Raw genomic sequence first — 16,534 nt, forward strand, 5'->3', positions numbered from 1 at the left:
TATAACATAAGAAATGGAAAAGAAAAAAAATCAAAGAGGGTTTGAGCACAAGGCTACTTAACCTAATAAAAAAGGGAAACACCTTTTGGTGTGTAGCCAAGAAAATGACAAACAAAATAATTCTGGTGTGTAGCCAAGAAAATAACAAATTGGAAAAAAAATCAAAGAGTGTTCTAGGGCGAGGCTGCTTAAAATAACAAAAAGGGAAACACCTTGTGGCACAAAGCAAAGAAAATAGCAAATTGGAAAAAAATTCAGAGGATTCAAGCACAAGATTACTTAAAGTAACAAAAAGGGAAACAACTTGTGACACATAACCAAAAAAAACCTGAAAAATAATAAAGTCACTCAGCTAACCATACATGCATCATGTGGCTGGCCACAGGGGGCCACCATCTTGAGGCAGAGTCTGTTGCCCATCTTCCATTAAGGTTAGAAGTCCTCATGGTTGTTGCCATCTTGGTGACCTCAGGTCCTTCTTGGGAGTCACCATCTTGGAACCTGTCTGTAGCAGGAAAGGGAGCATCCACCATGTTTAATGCTCATCCTCCCTGATGCTACCAGGTCCCTAGGCAACCAAACCAGTTCCCCAGCTCCAAATTAACAATTGAAAGCATGCTTGATTTGAAAATCAAAGACCCTGAGGCAAAGCAGAATTTTCAGCACCATTTAAACCATATGTAAAATTAAAAAAAAAAAAAAAAAAACTTTCTAAAGTTTCAACCTTAGAAAATATGTAAAATTGTCTTTAAAATACATTACAAACAATTTGAAAACTTTTATATACATAGATAAGCTCTCATAAACTCTCAATAAAAGGAGCCGTTTATGAGAATCCTTCTCATCTCTCTGCCCTAATTCCATTAGCACCAACAGCACATTCTCAAAGCAAGAGACAGCAAAAAAGAAACCAACCCATGCATTTTCTGAAAGCCACAAGCACTAAGAGAAACCAGAAATGTCAACTAAGCTCTGTTTGCTCCTTTTGAATGAAAATGCCAGCCATAACCATGGCTATGGCTTCTGGGGCAGCTGAGGCAGGGCATGGCTAGCTAGAGCTGCAAGCCAGAGTGCCACACAAGGCACTGGCTGATGCTTAGCCATGCTGAACAAGGGGCTGCATGCAATTGGCCATGCCCTTGTGGAGTTCCCCACCAGCAGGAAGCCAGTGTGCATCCTGGTAGGGGGAAGGGCAGAGCAGGCAGCCCACTTCTTTCTGGCAGACCCCCTCACCACAGTAGAGGAGGGCTGCGGTAGCGAGTACCAGTGCACTTGGTGTAGCTGCTGCTCTGTTGGTGGTTGCTAAGGGAGTGGTCCAGTCTCCACAAATTGGTTCATGCACCTCCTGTGCACCTGAGCAGGCTAGTGGAGGTAAAAGGAGGGATCTTCAGCTTCTGATCACATTTCCTCTGTTTCAGCTTTTGCCCTTCCACCAGGAATGTACCCACTGTAACACCTGGGCCGCCTGAGGCTGAAGCAGGGGGAGCAGCAAGAAAGTGCAACCAGCCAGGCTGGAGGAGCATGTACATGCCCGGGAGGAAAACACCCTTACTCCAGCCATGGTGCTTGACTATGGTTGGGTGCAGGTTGAGCGGTTGAGCGTGTGCTCCCTGGTATAAGGTGAAGCCATGAGTGCAGATAGGGGAGGGAGAGGAGTTCAAAAGGATAAGCAAAGTTAGAAAATAGGGGCAGCTATTTCTTACTATGTTGTTGAGCTTTTCTCCTTTTAAACAAATCAAACAAATCTTAATAAATAGTCCCAGGGGAATTCCTCCATTATTGAGGGTCCTATCTGGGTCACCATTACGATATCATCCTGCTTATTAATAATTTTTTAAACTTTTATTTAATAAATATAAATTTCCAAAGTATAGCTTTGGAATACAATGACTTTTTCCCCCTCATAACTTCCCTCCCACTGGCAACCCTCTCATCTCCCTCTCCCTATCCCATTCCATTCACATCAAGATTCATTTTCAATTTTCTTAATTTACAGAAGATCAATTTAGTATATATTAAGTAAAGATTTCATCAGTTTGCACCCACACAGAACATAAAGTGTAAAATACTGTTTGAGTACTAGTTATAACATTAAATCTCAATGTACAGCACATTAAGGACAGAGATCCTACATGAGGAGTAAGTACACAGTGACTCCTGTTGTTGACTTAACAAATTGACACTCTTGTTTATGGCATTAGTAATCTCCCTAGGCTCTAGTCATGAGTTTCCAAGGCTATGGAAGCCTTTTGAGTTCACTGACTCTGATCTTCTTTAGACAGTCATAGTCAAAGCAGAAGTTCTCTCCTCCCTTCAGAGAAAGATACCTCCTCCTTTGATGGCCTGTTCTTCTGTTCTTTCTGTTCTTTCCACTGGGATCTCACTAGCAGAGATCTTTCATTTAGGTGTGTTTGTTTGTTTTTTTTTTTTTTTTTTTTTTTTTTGCCAGAGTGTCTTGGCTTTCCATGCCTAAAATACTCTCATGGACTCTTCAGCCAGATCTGAATGCCTTAAGGGCTGATTCTGAGGCTAGAGTGCTGTTTAGGACATCTGCCATTCTATGAGTCTGCTGTATATCCTGCTTCCCATATTGGATCATTCTCTCCCTTTTTTATTCTATCAGTTAGTATTTGCAGGCACTAGTCTTGTTTGTGTGATCCCTTTGACTCTTAGACCTATCAGTGTGATCAATTGTGAACTGAAATTGATCACTTGGACTAGTGAGATGGCATTGGTACATGCCACCTTGTGGGATCGAATTGGAATCCCCTGGCACATTTCTAACTCTAGCATTTGGGGCAAGTCCGATTGAGCATGTCCCAAATTGTACATCTTCTCCCTCTCTTATTCCCACTCTTATATTTTTAAATTTAACTGAAAAGTGATCTCTGTTAAATAATTTTTAATATTAATAATCTTGTGGGTTCTTGCCACTTATTCTGAATACTGGCTTAAATAGATTAGACAACATGGTGAGTTTTTAAGCTTTGTAGTCATGAGAGAAATCACAGGAAAGTCAGGACTTTCTTTAAGGGAACAAGAGAGATCTAGAAACTAAATTGAGTCCATACCATGCAGAGAGCAGGCCAGGAACCACGTGGAGCAAGCACATGGGTTATGAGCAGCCACAGGTACGTTAGCGTGGGTAGCAAAGCAAAGGCAGAGAGCAGGTCAGGTCGGATACCATGTGCTCCCAGGACAACAAGGGTGCAACAAAGGTGCATAACAAAAAAGGTTCTTCTTTCTTTAAAATGTTTTTGGTGATCTGACACCACTTTCTGATTAGAAGACACATAAATGCCTATTATAAATTTATCAGCTTGAAATTGATTTGTTACTCTATTTCCTAAAATTTGTCAGGAAAACCATACTACGTATTTTAAAACAGAGCCTTTGAAAGACATTTCCTTGTTCTTAACAAATATATAAATGACAAAGCAATGCAATAAATTACCTCATTTTGTTACTTTGGTATTCTTTCCTAACCAGAATATCTAGAAGTTATATTGCTGAAAATTAGTCATTCTATGGCTATAGTACTTCAAGTTTATTTTCCTTGACATGGTTCTCTGTTTATAATTCTTATTTTTTTTCAGAACAAAATGATTTATCTTATATTTTAAGAGGTAGAATTTTGCGGCCAGCGCCATGGCTCAATAGGCTAATCCTCCACCTTGCAGCACCGGCACACGGGGTTCTAGTCCCGATTGCCCCTCTTCCAGGCCAGCTCTCTGCTATGGCCCGGGAGTGCAGTGGAGGATGGCCCAAGTCCTTGGGCCCTGCACCCGCATGGGAGACCAGGAGAAGCACCTGGCTCCTGGCTTTGGATCAGCGCGATGCGCTGGCCACAGCACGCCAGCCGCGGTGGCCATTGGAGGATGAACCAACGGCAAAGGAAGACCTTTCTCTCTGTCTCTCTCTCTCACTGTCCATTCTGCCTGTCCAAAAAAAAAAAAAAAAAAAAAAAAGAAGTAGAATCTTTGACACTTGGCTTCTACTTTTTTCCATTTATTGGGCTGTATTCGAAATGATTTTCTCTAGAGAATACTTATCATCTTCACTACAGAATTATAATGGTGTGGCCTCATACCTATGTAACTATCTCAGAGTTAGACACCTCAGTTTCTACAGCTTAATTTTACTTCACATTTTGATTAGAAAAAAGGACATTCATGCTCAAATGACACTGTGGAATACTCTTAGTTGTTCTCTCACCTTACTTCACCAAAGGAGAACCTTGAATTCTGACATTCATTTCTCTAAATAGCATTTGAGGGAAAGAATATTAAAGGAGGACTGCATAAAAATCAAAATCAAACAGTGCACTTTCTTTTACAGTTAGTGTGGATTATATTCCTAGAAGATAGAATACTAGGGCTATTGACATCTATACAGTTAGCACGTCTTAGCAAACCTGCTTCTCTAGAATTGGTGTGATATGATGTCATCAACCTCCATTGAGAATGGAAGTTGGCATTGTGCTTATTTGTCTATTGTGGAGAATACTCTTTATTTCATTATACAATGACATTTTGTTAGAAGTTCTAGAGCAAACTGCTAGCTGATATTTTCACCAAGATGAATTTTTCTTCTGAGCAATTGGTTTATTTTATCTATTTTAAGTTGTGAATTACATAAACTGATACTTATATCCTCTCAAAAAGGATGACATTATTTTTTTCCCAAAATACTGTTACTTCCTGTGTACAACATGAAATCATGAGTCCTGAAGTTTTTCAGTGGTAATAAACTAGATAATAATTATTTTAAATCCTTCCTATGTGACAGCAATGTTCTAAGCAGGTTCTATGGTATGAATCCCCTCCATCCCTAGCACATATCAGTGTGTTGAAATTTAATTGCCAATGTGATAGTATTAAGAGATGAGTCATTTAAGATGTGATTAGCTCATGAGGTCTCTTTCCTTATGGATGGTATTAGTCCCTTCTGAAAGAGTGGAAAGAGTTGGATAGGCTCTCTTCAACTTCTCTGTTCATGTTCCTTGTAAAGACAATATTCACCCCTCCATAGGCTGCAGCAACACGGTGCCATCTTTGAAGTACAGAGCAGATCTCTCCAGATGCTGAACCTGCTAGCACTTTGATCTTTGACTACTGCTTTTCAGAAATGGAAGAAACAAATTTCTAGAGGTCAGTGTTGTGGCATAGTGGATAAAGTTGCCACTTGAGATGCCAACATCCCATATGGGCTCCAGTTTGTGTCTCAGCTGCTCCACTTCCAATCCAGCTCTCTATTGGCCTAGGAAAGGAGCAAATGATAACCCAAGTGTTTGAGATCCTACATTCATGTGGGAATCCTAGGAGAAACTCCAGGTAATGTTATAACCATAGGTTGAATTCAGGCCAAGGATGGGTTCATCTCCATAGACTGATTTAGGAAATAGATAGTAAATACATAGGAAAATAATAGCTATCATAGGAATTTCTTTAAACTCTTGACCTTCATTAAAAGGATATGTTATTGTAGAAGAATATCCTATATATTTGAGTAAAACAACATAGACAGAATCCTACCTGTAATAAGTCTCAATGAAAAGAGGGCAAGAAATACATAATGATTTTTTCTTGTGAACATATTAAAAAGGATACAATATCATGGGTATTTATTCCATTTCCCAGAAAAGTGTGCAATACAGGTCTTGGGTCTTTGGTTCTTTGGCGAGTGAGCATATTATGCAATTCTATTACAAACTACAAATTTGGTGATGAATTTAATTTTTAAGAACAAATAGAGAAAGACTGTTGTCTTCTCCCTCAGAGTTTTGAAAGGTTGAGTTTGAGATTGTTAACATATCTATAGGAAGCTGATTTATAAACTTCAGCAAATTTTAAGCTTGAACACTTATATGAAAAACAAAAGCTAACTAGTAGCAGGAGGTTAGTGGTTGATTAGCACTCAACTACACAAGTTGAACTCCTATATCACTGCTTTTTAGAGGAAGTTATTTGACTAATTTAAAAAAGCTCAAAGCTGAGGTCTGGCTGAGTTCTTATGTAATACAGATTTTTATTCAGTGTGTTTCCGTGAGAAGCCTTTCCCAGACAAGGTGGAATAATCAGAATGGGAAATAGTTTTGCTATTTGGGATCATTTTCCAAAGGTAATTTTAGATGGAAAAGCAAAACTCCATTATTCTTCCACAGAGTTCAGCCTTATGAATTTCTGAACTTAAAAAAAATCATTAAGTTTCTTCTATTTCTATGCACTTACCAAGTGAAAAGAAAAAAAATCCCACTTTTCTGAGAATATATTAACATATCATTAATGTCATCCAACCAGTACCATCTGAGTACATTATCTGTGTCAGCTACCACTTTAGAATCTTGAAATATATCAGAAAAGATAAAGATGCTGCCTTCATGGTGCTTACCATGTAAACTAGGCTAATGATCATTTTGTAAAATGTAGTTATGAACTGGACTAAGAATATCATAAAGAATATGTTTCCTTTTTTTAACTTTTATGTAGTAAATATAATTTTCCAAAGTACAGCTTATGGATTACAATGGCTTTTTCCCCCCCATAACTTCCCTCCCACCTGCAACCCTCCCCTTTCCTGCTCCCTCTCCCCTTCCATTCACATCAAGATTCATTTTCAATTTTCTTAATATACAGAAGATCAATTTATTATATATTAAGTCAAGATTTCATCAGTTTGCACCCACATAGAACATAAAGTGTGAAATACTGTTTGAGTACTAGTTATAGCATCAAATCACAATGTACAGCACATTAAGGACAGAGATCCTACATGAGGAGTAAGTGCACAGTGACTCCTGTTGTTGACTTAACAAATTGACACTCTTATTTATGGTGTCAGTAATCTCCCTAGGCTCTAGTCATGAGTTTCCAAGGCTATGGAAGCCTTTTGAGTTTGCTGACTTCAATCTTATTTAGGCAAGGTCATAGTCAAAGTGCAAGTTCTCTCCTCCCTTCAGAGAAAGGTACCTCCTCCTTTGATAGCCCGTTCTTTCTACTGGGATCTCACTAGCAGAGATTTTTCATTTAGGTGTTTTTTTTTTTTTTTTTTTTTTTTTTTTTTTTTGCCAGAGTGTCTTGGCGTTCCATGCCTAAAATACTCTCATGGGCTCTTCAGCCAGATCTGAATGCCTTAAGGGCTGATTCTGAGGCCTGAGTGCTATTTAGGACATCTGCCATTCTATGAGTCTGCTGTATATCCTGCTTCCCATATTGGATCATTCTCTCCCTTTTTTATTCTATCAGTTAGTATTTGCAGGCACTAGTCTTGTTTGTGTGATCCCTTTGACTCTTAGACCTATCAGTGTGATCAATTGTGAACTGAAATTGATCACTTGGACTAGTGAGATGGCATTGGTACATGCCACCTTGTGGGATCGAATTGGAATCCCCTGGCACATTTCTAACTCTAGCATTTGGGGCAAGTCCGATTGAGCATGTCCCAAATTGTACATCTCCTCCCTCTCTCATTCCCACTCTTATATTTAACAGGGATCACTTTTTAGTTAAATTTCAACACCTAAGAATAAATGTGTTAATTACAGAGTTCAACCAATAGTATTAACTAGAACAAAAAAATACTAAAAGGGATAAAGTATTAAATTGTACATAAACAGTCAGGACAAGGGCTGATCAAGACACTGTTTCTCATAGTGTCCCTTTCACTTCAACAGGTTTCCTTTTTGGTGGTTGGTTAGTTGTCACCGATCAGGGAGAACATATGATCTTTGTCCCTTTGGGACTGGTTTAATTCTCTCAGCATGATATTTTCTAGATTCCTCCATTTTGTTGCAAATGACCGTATTTCATTGTTTTTGACTGCTGTATAGTATTCTATAGACTACATGTCCCATAATTTCTTTATCCAGTCTACTGTTAATGGGCATTTAGGTTGATTCCATGTATTAGCTATTGTGAATTGATATGTTTTCTAACAAAATAATTGCATAATGACACATAAAACTATTTCTAACTTTATAAGACTAAAACATAATAGACATGTTTAAGCTCATTTTCTTCCTGTTAGTGGTGGGGCATAAGAATTCAGTTTCTAAATATAGTGCTTGAATTCTGCTTCCACACAATGAAAACTTCAAGTTTAAAGAACTATTTGTGATTACAAGTGTAATATCCTCTCTGTGTTTGTCTCTTTGCCTTCTTCTGGCACTCAGTTAATATATCTCTGCCTCCTCTTTACATGGTTAATTATTTTCATTTTCAATATCTATCTCAGGCATCAGTTCTTTCATGAAAATTTCTCAGTCCTCATAGTACTTCATCACAACACAGTTATTCATAGTTCTAACATTTGTGATTGCCCACATTTAACGTTTTATTGACAGTGCTAAACATAAGATGTGGCACATGGTACATAATCAATAGATATGCTTGGGAGATTGATTTTCATTGACTGACAGAATGATTGACATCTGATATTCAACTTGTCCCACAATTTAAATTCTGTACATCTTTCCAGTCATATCTCTTCAGTAGATTCATACAAAATAAATTGATGACTGCTAACAAATCATTGAACATGACTTTTGTGTACTTATTCTTGCCATTCCTAAAGTACATCCAACAAGACTCTACTGAAAAGTTGAATTTCAAATCTAATTCCAGTTGTTCTGTGAATTTTTATCCAATTCTTTGGATTTATACAGTAATAAATGATGGTATTATTTGCAGACAATTAAAACAATGACAGACTAAATTAAAATGAGGTTGTTTAAAATTTATGTGTATCCTTATGGGAAGGTAATCCTGGCTGTCTGTAGATGCTATTTTTGCAAATAACATGGGTAATAACCCCGAACAGACATTTCTTAATAAATTATTAGATTATTATAGTTAGAAACTACAGACATTTCTTACAAAAAGACATATAGGGCTGGCACCGTGGCTCACTTGGTTAATCCTCCACCTGTGGCGCTGGCATCCCATATGGGCACCAGGTTCTAGTCCTGGTTGCTCCTCTTCCAGTCCAGCTCTCTGCTGTGGCCTGGGAGGGCGGTGGAGGATGGCCTAAGTGCTTGGCCCCCCACACCCGCATGGGAGACCAGGAGGAAGCACCTGGCCCCTGGCTTTGGATAGGCACAGTGCCAGCCATAGCAGCCATTTGGGGAGAGACCTTTCTCTCTGTCTTTCTCTCACTGTCTATAACTCTACATGTCAAATAAATTAAAAAAAGAAGACATATAAATAACCAGCAAATATATGAAAAAAATGCTCAAATTATTATTCATCAGAGAAATTCAGATCAAAACTAAAATTAGGTATTACCTCACCACACTTAGAGTGGCCTTTATGACAAAAGCCAAAGAAAACAAGCACTGCCAAGGATGTGGAGAAAAGGGATCTCTCATACTCTATTGGTCAGGTGTAAATTAGTTCAGTCACTATGGAAAACATAATTGAGTTCTCTGAAAAATTCAAAATAGAACTACAATAGATATAACCAGCAATCCCACTGCTGGGCATATATACAAAGTAAATAAAATCAATTATCAGAGACATCTGTCCTCCCATGTTGATTGCAGTACAAATCATATAGCCTAGACGTTGAAACAACATAAGTATTTTGGCTACTGAGGAATGGAAGCAGATAATGTGGTACAGTATAGAATGGAATATTATTTGGTCAGAAAAAAGGATGGAATCCTTCAGTTATGTCAACACGGGGTGTGGGGTTTGGAGGGGAGGACTGGAAACAAAGAAGACCCAGAAAACCAAATATTGCATGACGTATACATGGAATCTGACACAGTTGACCTCGTAGAGATTGAGAATAGAATAGTGGTTACCAAGAGGCTGAGAGAGAGGGAAGTGTTGCTCAATGGGTAGTAAGTAATAGAGAGAAGAAAGAAATTCCGGTATTCTATTGCGTAGTAGAATAATGATACCTAAGGACAACATAGTTGATTTTTTTAGAAGGTTAGAGGAAAGGTTTTTCAGCATTTTCATCATGAAGAGGTGGTAAATATTTTAGGAGATACGTATGTTTACTCTTGTTTGAACATTATACAATGTGCATGAATATCAGAACCTCATATAGCAATACTCCATAAATATGTACAATTTTAAGGTGTCAACTAAAGAAAATATCACATATAAAGTATGTATCTATACAACAATTTTAGGAATGATGATTGATGATGGATTTTTAATCTAGTTGAGGGAGCAAGTCTCTGATTGAGATATGACATAACAAATAATTTTTATAATATGATTTTAAGTATTTATATATTAACCTAAGACTAGAACTAATGATTTCAAATGAGCCAATTTTGGCATGTGAAATCAAACAGTATCCAATAATAGCACTGCTTAACATTGGTAATAATCATCTTGACTTTAATTGAAGTTGTATGGCATCACTATTACAGTAATACAGATGACTGTGCCATATATTCACACAACTCAAGAAGTCCCAGGCGTGTGGTTTGTAAGAAATTCAATAAAGCGGGCCGGCGCTGCGGCTCACTAGGCTAATCCTCCGCCTAGCGGCGCCGGCACACCGGGTTCTAGTCCCGGTCGGGGCGCCGGATTCTGTCCCGGTTGCCCCTCTTCCAGGCCAGTTCTCTGCTGTGGCCAGGGAGTGCAGTGGAGGATGGCCCAGGTGCTTGGGCCCTGCACCCCATGGGAGACCAGGAAAAGCACCTGGCTCCTGGCTCCTGCCATCGGATCGGCGCGGTGCGCCGGCCGCAGCACGCCAGCCGCGGTGGCCATTGGAGGATGAACCAACGGCAAAGGAAGACCTTTCTCTCTGTCTCTCTCTCTCTCACTGTCCACTCTGCCTGTCAAAAAATAATAATAATAAAAAAAAAGAAATTCAATAAAGCAACTAAAATTAGGTAAAAAATAAAAATTGTTCAATTTGCCAAATTGAAGGAAGAGCTAAGGAAACAAGCCTGTTACTGAGCTCAGTAATCATGGTTTTATGATGAAAAGTTTCCCAGGGGATTTTTTTGTTTCATATAAACTCACCCAAAGACATAACAGATATCAAAAGAAAATAGAGTTTCGAGAAATGAATTTACTTGAATCAGCTTAAGCAATGGTCACCTATTTGCCTATCACTGTGGGTTTGGGGACAGTATAATTACAATTAGGTAAGCATGAGTCATGCAAGAACTCCTTGCCTGAATCACAGGTAAATAATTGGAAGCCTCCACTGGAGCTGCATGATTGAACTATAAGAGAAAGAACCTTTATCAAAGGAAAAGGGTTTATATCCCCAAAAGGTAGAAATAATGGAAGAAAAAAATAGACATGTGCTGCTACAAGTCAAGGAGCCATGGTCTTTCAATTCTGTGGTCACTCTCTGCAGGGCAGTGTTTGCTTGAGTGGAGGACAGTAGAAGATAGATCACTTTGGAGACTGAACTAGCAAGAGCTAGGGGTCAGGTAACAGCAAAATAGGTCAGAATCAATCCTCCATCCTCAGCACAGGTGGGGAATTGAGTCAGAAATCTACATGCCCTGATCCGATATGAGTGTCCATATCAGTGTTGTGGGTTATGAATTATTGGAAAAAGCATGTTATAACTGATACTTGGATCCCAACACATTGACGACAGATGATGAACATGGATAATTTTGCTGATTAAGATCCCCTTTGGTGGCTCTCCTTAATAATTTCATCTGCAGAAGGCTGAGTAACAGACAGGCTTATCCTTTTCTCTAGATCCTATTTAGCCAGCTACATTTAAGAGAGATCCAGCTACTGAAGCATTTGGGGGATATCAAAGTAACAGTGGTCCTTGGCCATAGGCATGCAGTAAAATTTCAGCAAAGGAAACTATTTAATATGAACAAAGAATAGAAAAAAATAAGGCCGTCATAGAGAATAAAGAATACAGATGAGAGGAAAATAGTCATTAGTAGAAGGTGTATTTTTTGTTGTTGTTGTTGACAGGCAGAGTGGACAGTGAGAGAGAGAGACAGAGAAAAAGGTCTTCCTTTAGCATTGGTTCACCCCACAATGGCCACTGAGGCCGGCACACTGCACTGATCTGAAGCCAGGAACCAGGTGCTTCTCTTGGTCTCCCATGCGGGTGCAGGGCCCAAGCACCTGGGCCATCCTCCACTGCACACCCTGGCCAAAACAGAGAGCTGGACTGGAAGAGGAGCAACCGGGACAGAATCCAGCGCCCTGACTGGGACTAGAACCTGGTGTGCTGGCGCCGCAGGCAGAGGATTAGCTTATTGAGCTGTAGCGCTGGCTGAAGGCATATTTTAAGAATTTTTTTTCTGCCTTGGGCAGGAGAATGAATGTAGTGATAAAGAAGAGTAGAAAGATTCATTCTTTGAAGAATGTCTTAATTTTAAGTTCGTCTTTGTCTATACTCAAGAAAAAGCATTACAGTGCTGAACTCCTTCCCTTTGTTTTCCCATCTAAACGCTAGACCTATATTATTGGGGTCTGACTTGGTGAAGAGTAGCAAAACTATTCAGATAACTTTGGGGCCACATTATTGTGTGTTTTGTGAAAGTGTCACTTTTAATACCTCCTAGAGAATCAATGGAGAAGGGTTTTCAACACTGAAAAAAATATTAGCTGTTTTTCAGTTTTCACCTAAGGCAGATCTACCCATCACATATATACTCATAGAGTTAATGAAATACATATTTGCAAGACACCATATTAATAAGAAAGACTGATTGGAAAAAGCGTCACCTGTATTTTGTTAATTTGCTGCAGGCTCACTCACTTCGAAGCTGGCACATATTTCTAATCTTTTTCTTTGGCAGGATAGAAGTGCCCGTGATGGGGAAACCAGCAGCAGTTCTTTTTCTTCATAAAGGAAGGGAAGCTGAAAATCTAAGTAATTACAGTCCCATTTCAATTTTACTCACAGCAGTTAAATTATTTAAATGTCTCTTCTGCAGTCAAAATGAATATATTTCAGTTTACAAATATTTTATTACTATTAAAGCAATTTGGTTTCCATTATCTTAGCTTTACAGTTCTGTGTTATTCAAAATGAGAAACAACCCTCACAAAGTGAGTCCAAATTTTGTTGCTGGGGTCAAATAATATTTATTGGTTTGCCCAAGTTCTCAGAATACAGAAACCACAGTGAATTTCAAAAGCTAAGTCAGATTCTCTCTCTGTGTGTTTTGAATGTAGTCAAGCAAGAAACATTATATTTCAGACCCAAAATAAAATCTGTTGAGTGCATTAGAGTTTCTACAACAGGAAATGTAATTCTACTTCATCTTATGTTGGAAGTTAGGGTGTAACAGTTTTCATTGTTTCATGAGCTTGGTGTCTTGGAGCTGCTAGTATTGAAAAGATGCTCTTATAAAAAAGAAACAATTAAGAATTGTTTTCATTTTTACCCAGTTATGTTTTGTGAATAAAATAATTTGAGTAATTAAAATCATTAAATCAAATCTTTTAAAAAATTATCTTTGGAAAATCAGATTTTAATAATTTGAGGTTGAGATAATTTACCCAGAGGATATCAGAGTAAGATTTTATACATGTGGTAGGTCCACAAGTTTCCAGTCCTCATTCTGTCGAATAGGACAAGATATCTTACCTGTCTCCATGAGTTGGAGGAGGCAGCCATTCTTATGACACTCACAGTCTACACAGACTGTCAGAATGAAATGAGCACGCAACTAGATATTGTACTCTCTGTGCATATTGTATAATTTAACTACTGTGTAAACTTAAGCTCAATGGGTCAACTATACAAAGAGATTTTTATTTTTTTCTGTTTGGCATTTTATATTATTTTGCTTGATAAGGTTCTTAAACATCCACATACTGACAAATATAATAAATACACTCTAATTTACAATTATCAATATTTTGTACTTAGTTCTTTCAGATTAGGAATGAATTCTTATTCAAAACGCAAGTAGGAAAAATACCTAAAATTGCCCATTTCAGTAATAATATTTCATGAATATTGAAGTAAGAAATATCCAAATCTACTGCTCTGTGGAAGAAACGAAGACATTGGCAAAAATGGTTAAATTAAAATTTTTCAGAATTCTGCTGTATGTGAATCATATGCCAATAAAGTTGTAAAAAAGGTTATTGTTTCATATAATGAAGGTTAACCATATATAACTTCTCTATTTCTGTCTCTGTGAATAGACCATGTAAGTTTATTACTGTTTTTTTTTTTCATTTATACATAATACTGAGTCTCATAAATTTCGAGGAAAAGTGAAAAAGAAGAAACAGCCTGAAAAGTAGATGGACAGATAGTGAAGAGCTGTGTTCATGAGCATAGTGTACAAGTTGGCAGTACTTAAAACATCTCAGCATTTAACAAGGATTTGGAAATGTCTTCTCAAGCTACACTGTGAAAGCTGAGCCTTAATCAAGGCCAGACTCCAATAGAACACAGGCACCAGCTGCTTAAAAGCCTTGGAGTGAGGCAATAGAGTTTTATGCAGGGAATCAGAACTCCAGAGGCATTTGGTATGAGTTCATATCACATCTAAGTCACTTAAAAACTCATGAAACTCATGACTTTAGTTATCTACTCCAGATATCATTTCCTCTTTTGTGATAAACACCAGAAGATACCTCCAATCTCTTGTTTAATACCAAGTGAGATAAGTATGAACTTCCTAACCCAGAAACCTAATATGCATTCCCCACTCACCCATAGCTAATCCAAAGTTAAAGAAAACTAGGATTGCTCAGCAAATTTCTTATTCTACCGACTGTAACATCAGTGAGAGTCCAGTACGCATAATAAGTGTGAATTTCAACATCTCCACTCACATATGCAGGAAATTTAGGCTTACTTGACTAAATTGATTCTAGATCTACATTCAGTGACAGTTACAATTCAGGGCCTCTTCCTTTCTCAGCTTTGCAACTGATTATGGAGAGCTCATATGGTTTGTACGATATACTTTGTGCCCTGCAGGATCCACTGCTGTTCAGACTAAAGTCATAGTGACACTTCCAAGTTCAATGACTTTCTACTTCTCTGCTGTCCACAGGCCTTGAGGACAATCTGGCTTTTAGGATCTAAACTCCCTTGATCCACTGAGAGCCCAGTCCTGGCGGAGGATTGCCCAGTTTCTGGATGAGTTCTCTCCTAGAGTTCTCTTCTTATGCCAGGCTTTTTCTGCTCTATCACCATTCTAGGTTGTCTCATTCACACCTTGTGCCTCTTAAAGATGATTGTTACTCTCTTCCCTTCTTTACTTAAAACTCATCATTTTCTCTATAATAAGAACAGGTTTATTTTATTTTATTTTATTTTATTTGACAGTAGAGTTATAGAAAGTGAGAGAGAAATAGAGAGAAAGGTCTTCCTTTTCCGTTGGTTCACCCCCGAAAAGACCGCTACGGCCAGCGCGCTGTGCAGATACCGCTGTGCAGATACGAAGTCAGGAGCCAGGTGCTTCCTCCTGGTCTCCCATGCAGGTGCAGTGCCTAAGCACCTGGGCCATCCTCCACTGCCTTCCCGGGCCACAGCAGAAAGTTGGGCTGGAAGAGGAGCAACCGGGCCTAGAACCCGGCGCCCATTTGGGAAGCGAGCACCTCAGGTGGAGGATTAAGCAAGTGAGCCATGGCGCTGGCCATGTAAGAACAGGCAAAATGCATGAATGAAGTAGGTTGTGAGGCAGCCTCTGCCATTTGTCACCCTTCAGAACTTCCTGAAGCAAGGGAATACATCATGTGACTCTATGTTGGAATTCAGGGATGAGTGGAATGCAAGTGGAATCTCCATTCCATGTATAATTACAAGTGGAATGAAAATTCTCAAAAAATATTATGGGGAAAATCGATCCAGTCTAACTGACTTTCTGGTGGAAATCACTTCTATATTCCCCCTGTAGCTTCCTATTTTTTGATAGAAACATTTGTGCTGAAATTTCATTGGAAGGGGGCCAGAGTTGTGGTGCAGTAGATTAAAGCCCTGGCCTGAAGTGCTGGCAGCCCATATGGGTGCTGGTTTTAGTCCTGGCTGCACCTCTTCTGATCCAGCTCCCTGCTATGGCCTGGAAAAGCAGTGGAAGATGGCCCAAGTCCTTGGGCCCCTGCACCCACGTGGGAGACCTGGAAGAAGCTCCTGGCTCCTGGCTCCTGGAGCAGCTCCTGCTTTTGACAGCATCTAGGGAGTGAACCAATGGAAGGAAGACTTTCCTTTCTCTCTGTCTCTCCCTCTCACTGTCTATAACTCTACCTCTCAAATATATAAATAAAATCTTTAAAAAAAGAGATTTCATTGGAAGTTCAGAATCTTTATGTGAAATCATAACATAGCTGATATGATCCAATGCTTTGTGCATGGTAGATGTTGAATAATAAAATTTTCTTTAATTGATAATTTGATGATAAAATGAACAGTTAATTTTTCAGCCACCTATTTTTCATGCAATATACAAAATAAAAAATCAAATTTACTTGATCATGGTATTAACCTCAACTGATCTGCCCTGGTTAATTTAGTCAAAGGCACACAAAACCAATAATCAACACTCTTGGCTTCTAGTTATGTCTCTGTCCCTGTATATATGACCTTGAGAAAATTATCACACTGTCCTTGCTTC

The 16,534-nt window shown here is 38.7% G+C and overlaps 1 long non-coding RNA gene across 1 annotated transcript in view; it reads left to right on the forward strand.

Annotated features, from left to right (window-relative positions):
- The first annotated feature begins 9,692 nt into the window (after positions 1-9,692).
- Positions 9,693-16,534, forward strand: part of LOC127482953 (uncharacterized) — a 109,870-nt gene continuing 103,028 nt past the window's right edge. Inside the window, exons 1-2 of the long non-coding RNA XR_011388346.1 lie at positions 9,693-9,841; positions 12,752-12,825. This is a non-coding gene — a long non-coding RNA (uncharacterized lncRNA). The remainder of the gene's footprint in view (positions 9,842-12,751; positions 12,826-16,534) is intronic.

The sequence above is a fragment of the Oryctolagus cuniculus genome, chromosome 4 (genome assembly GCF_964237555.1).
Source record: "Oryctolagus cuniculus chromosome 4, mOryCun1.1, whole genome shotgun sequence".
NCBI classification, from domain to species: domain Eukaryota; kingdom Metazoa; phylum Chordata; class Mammalia; order Lagomorpha; family Leporidae; genus Oryctolagus; species Oryctolagus cuniculus.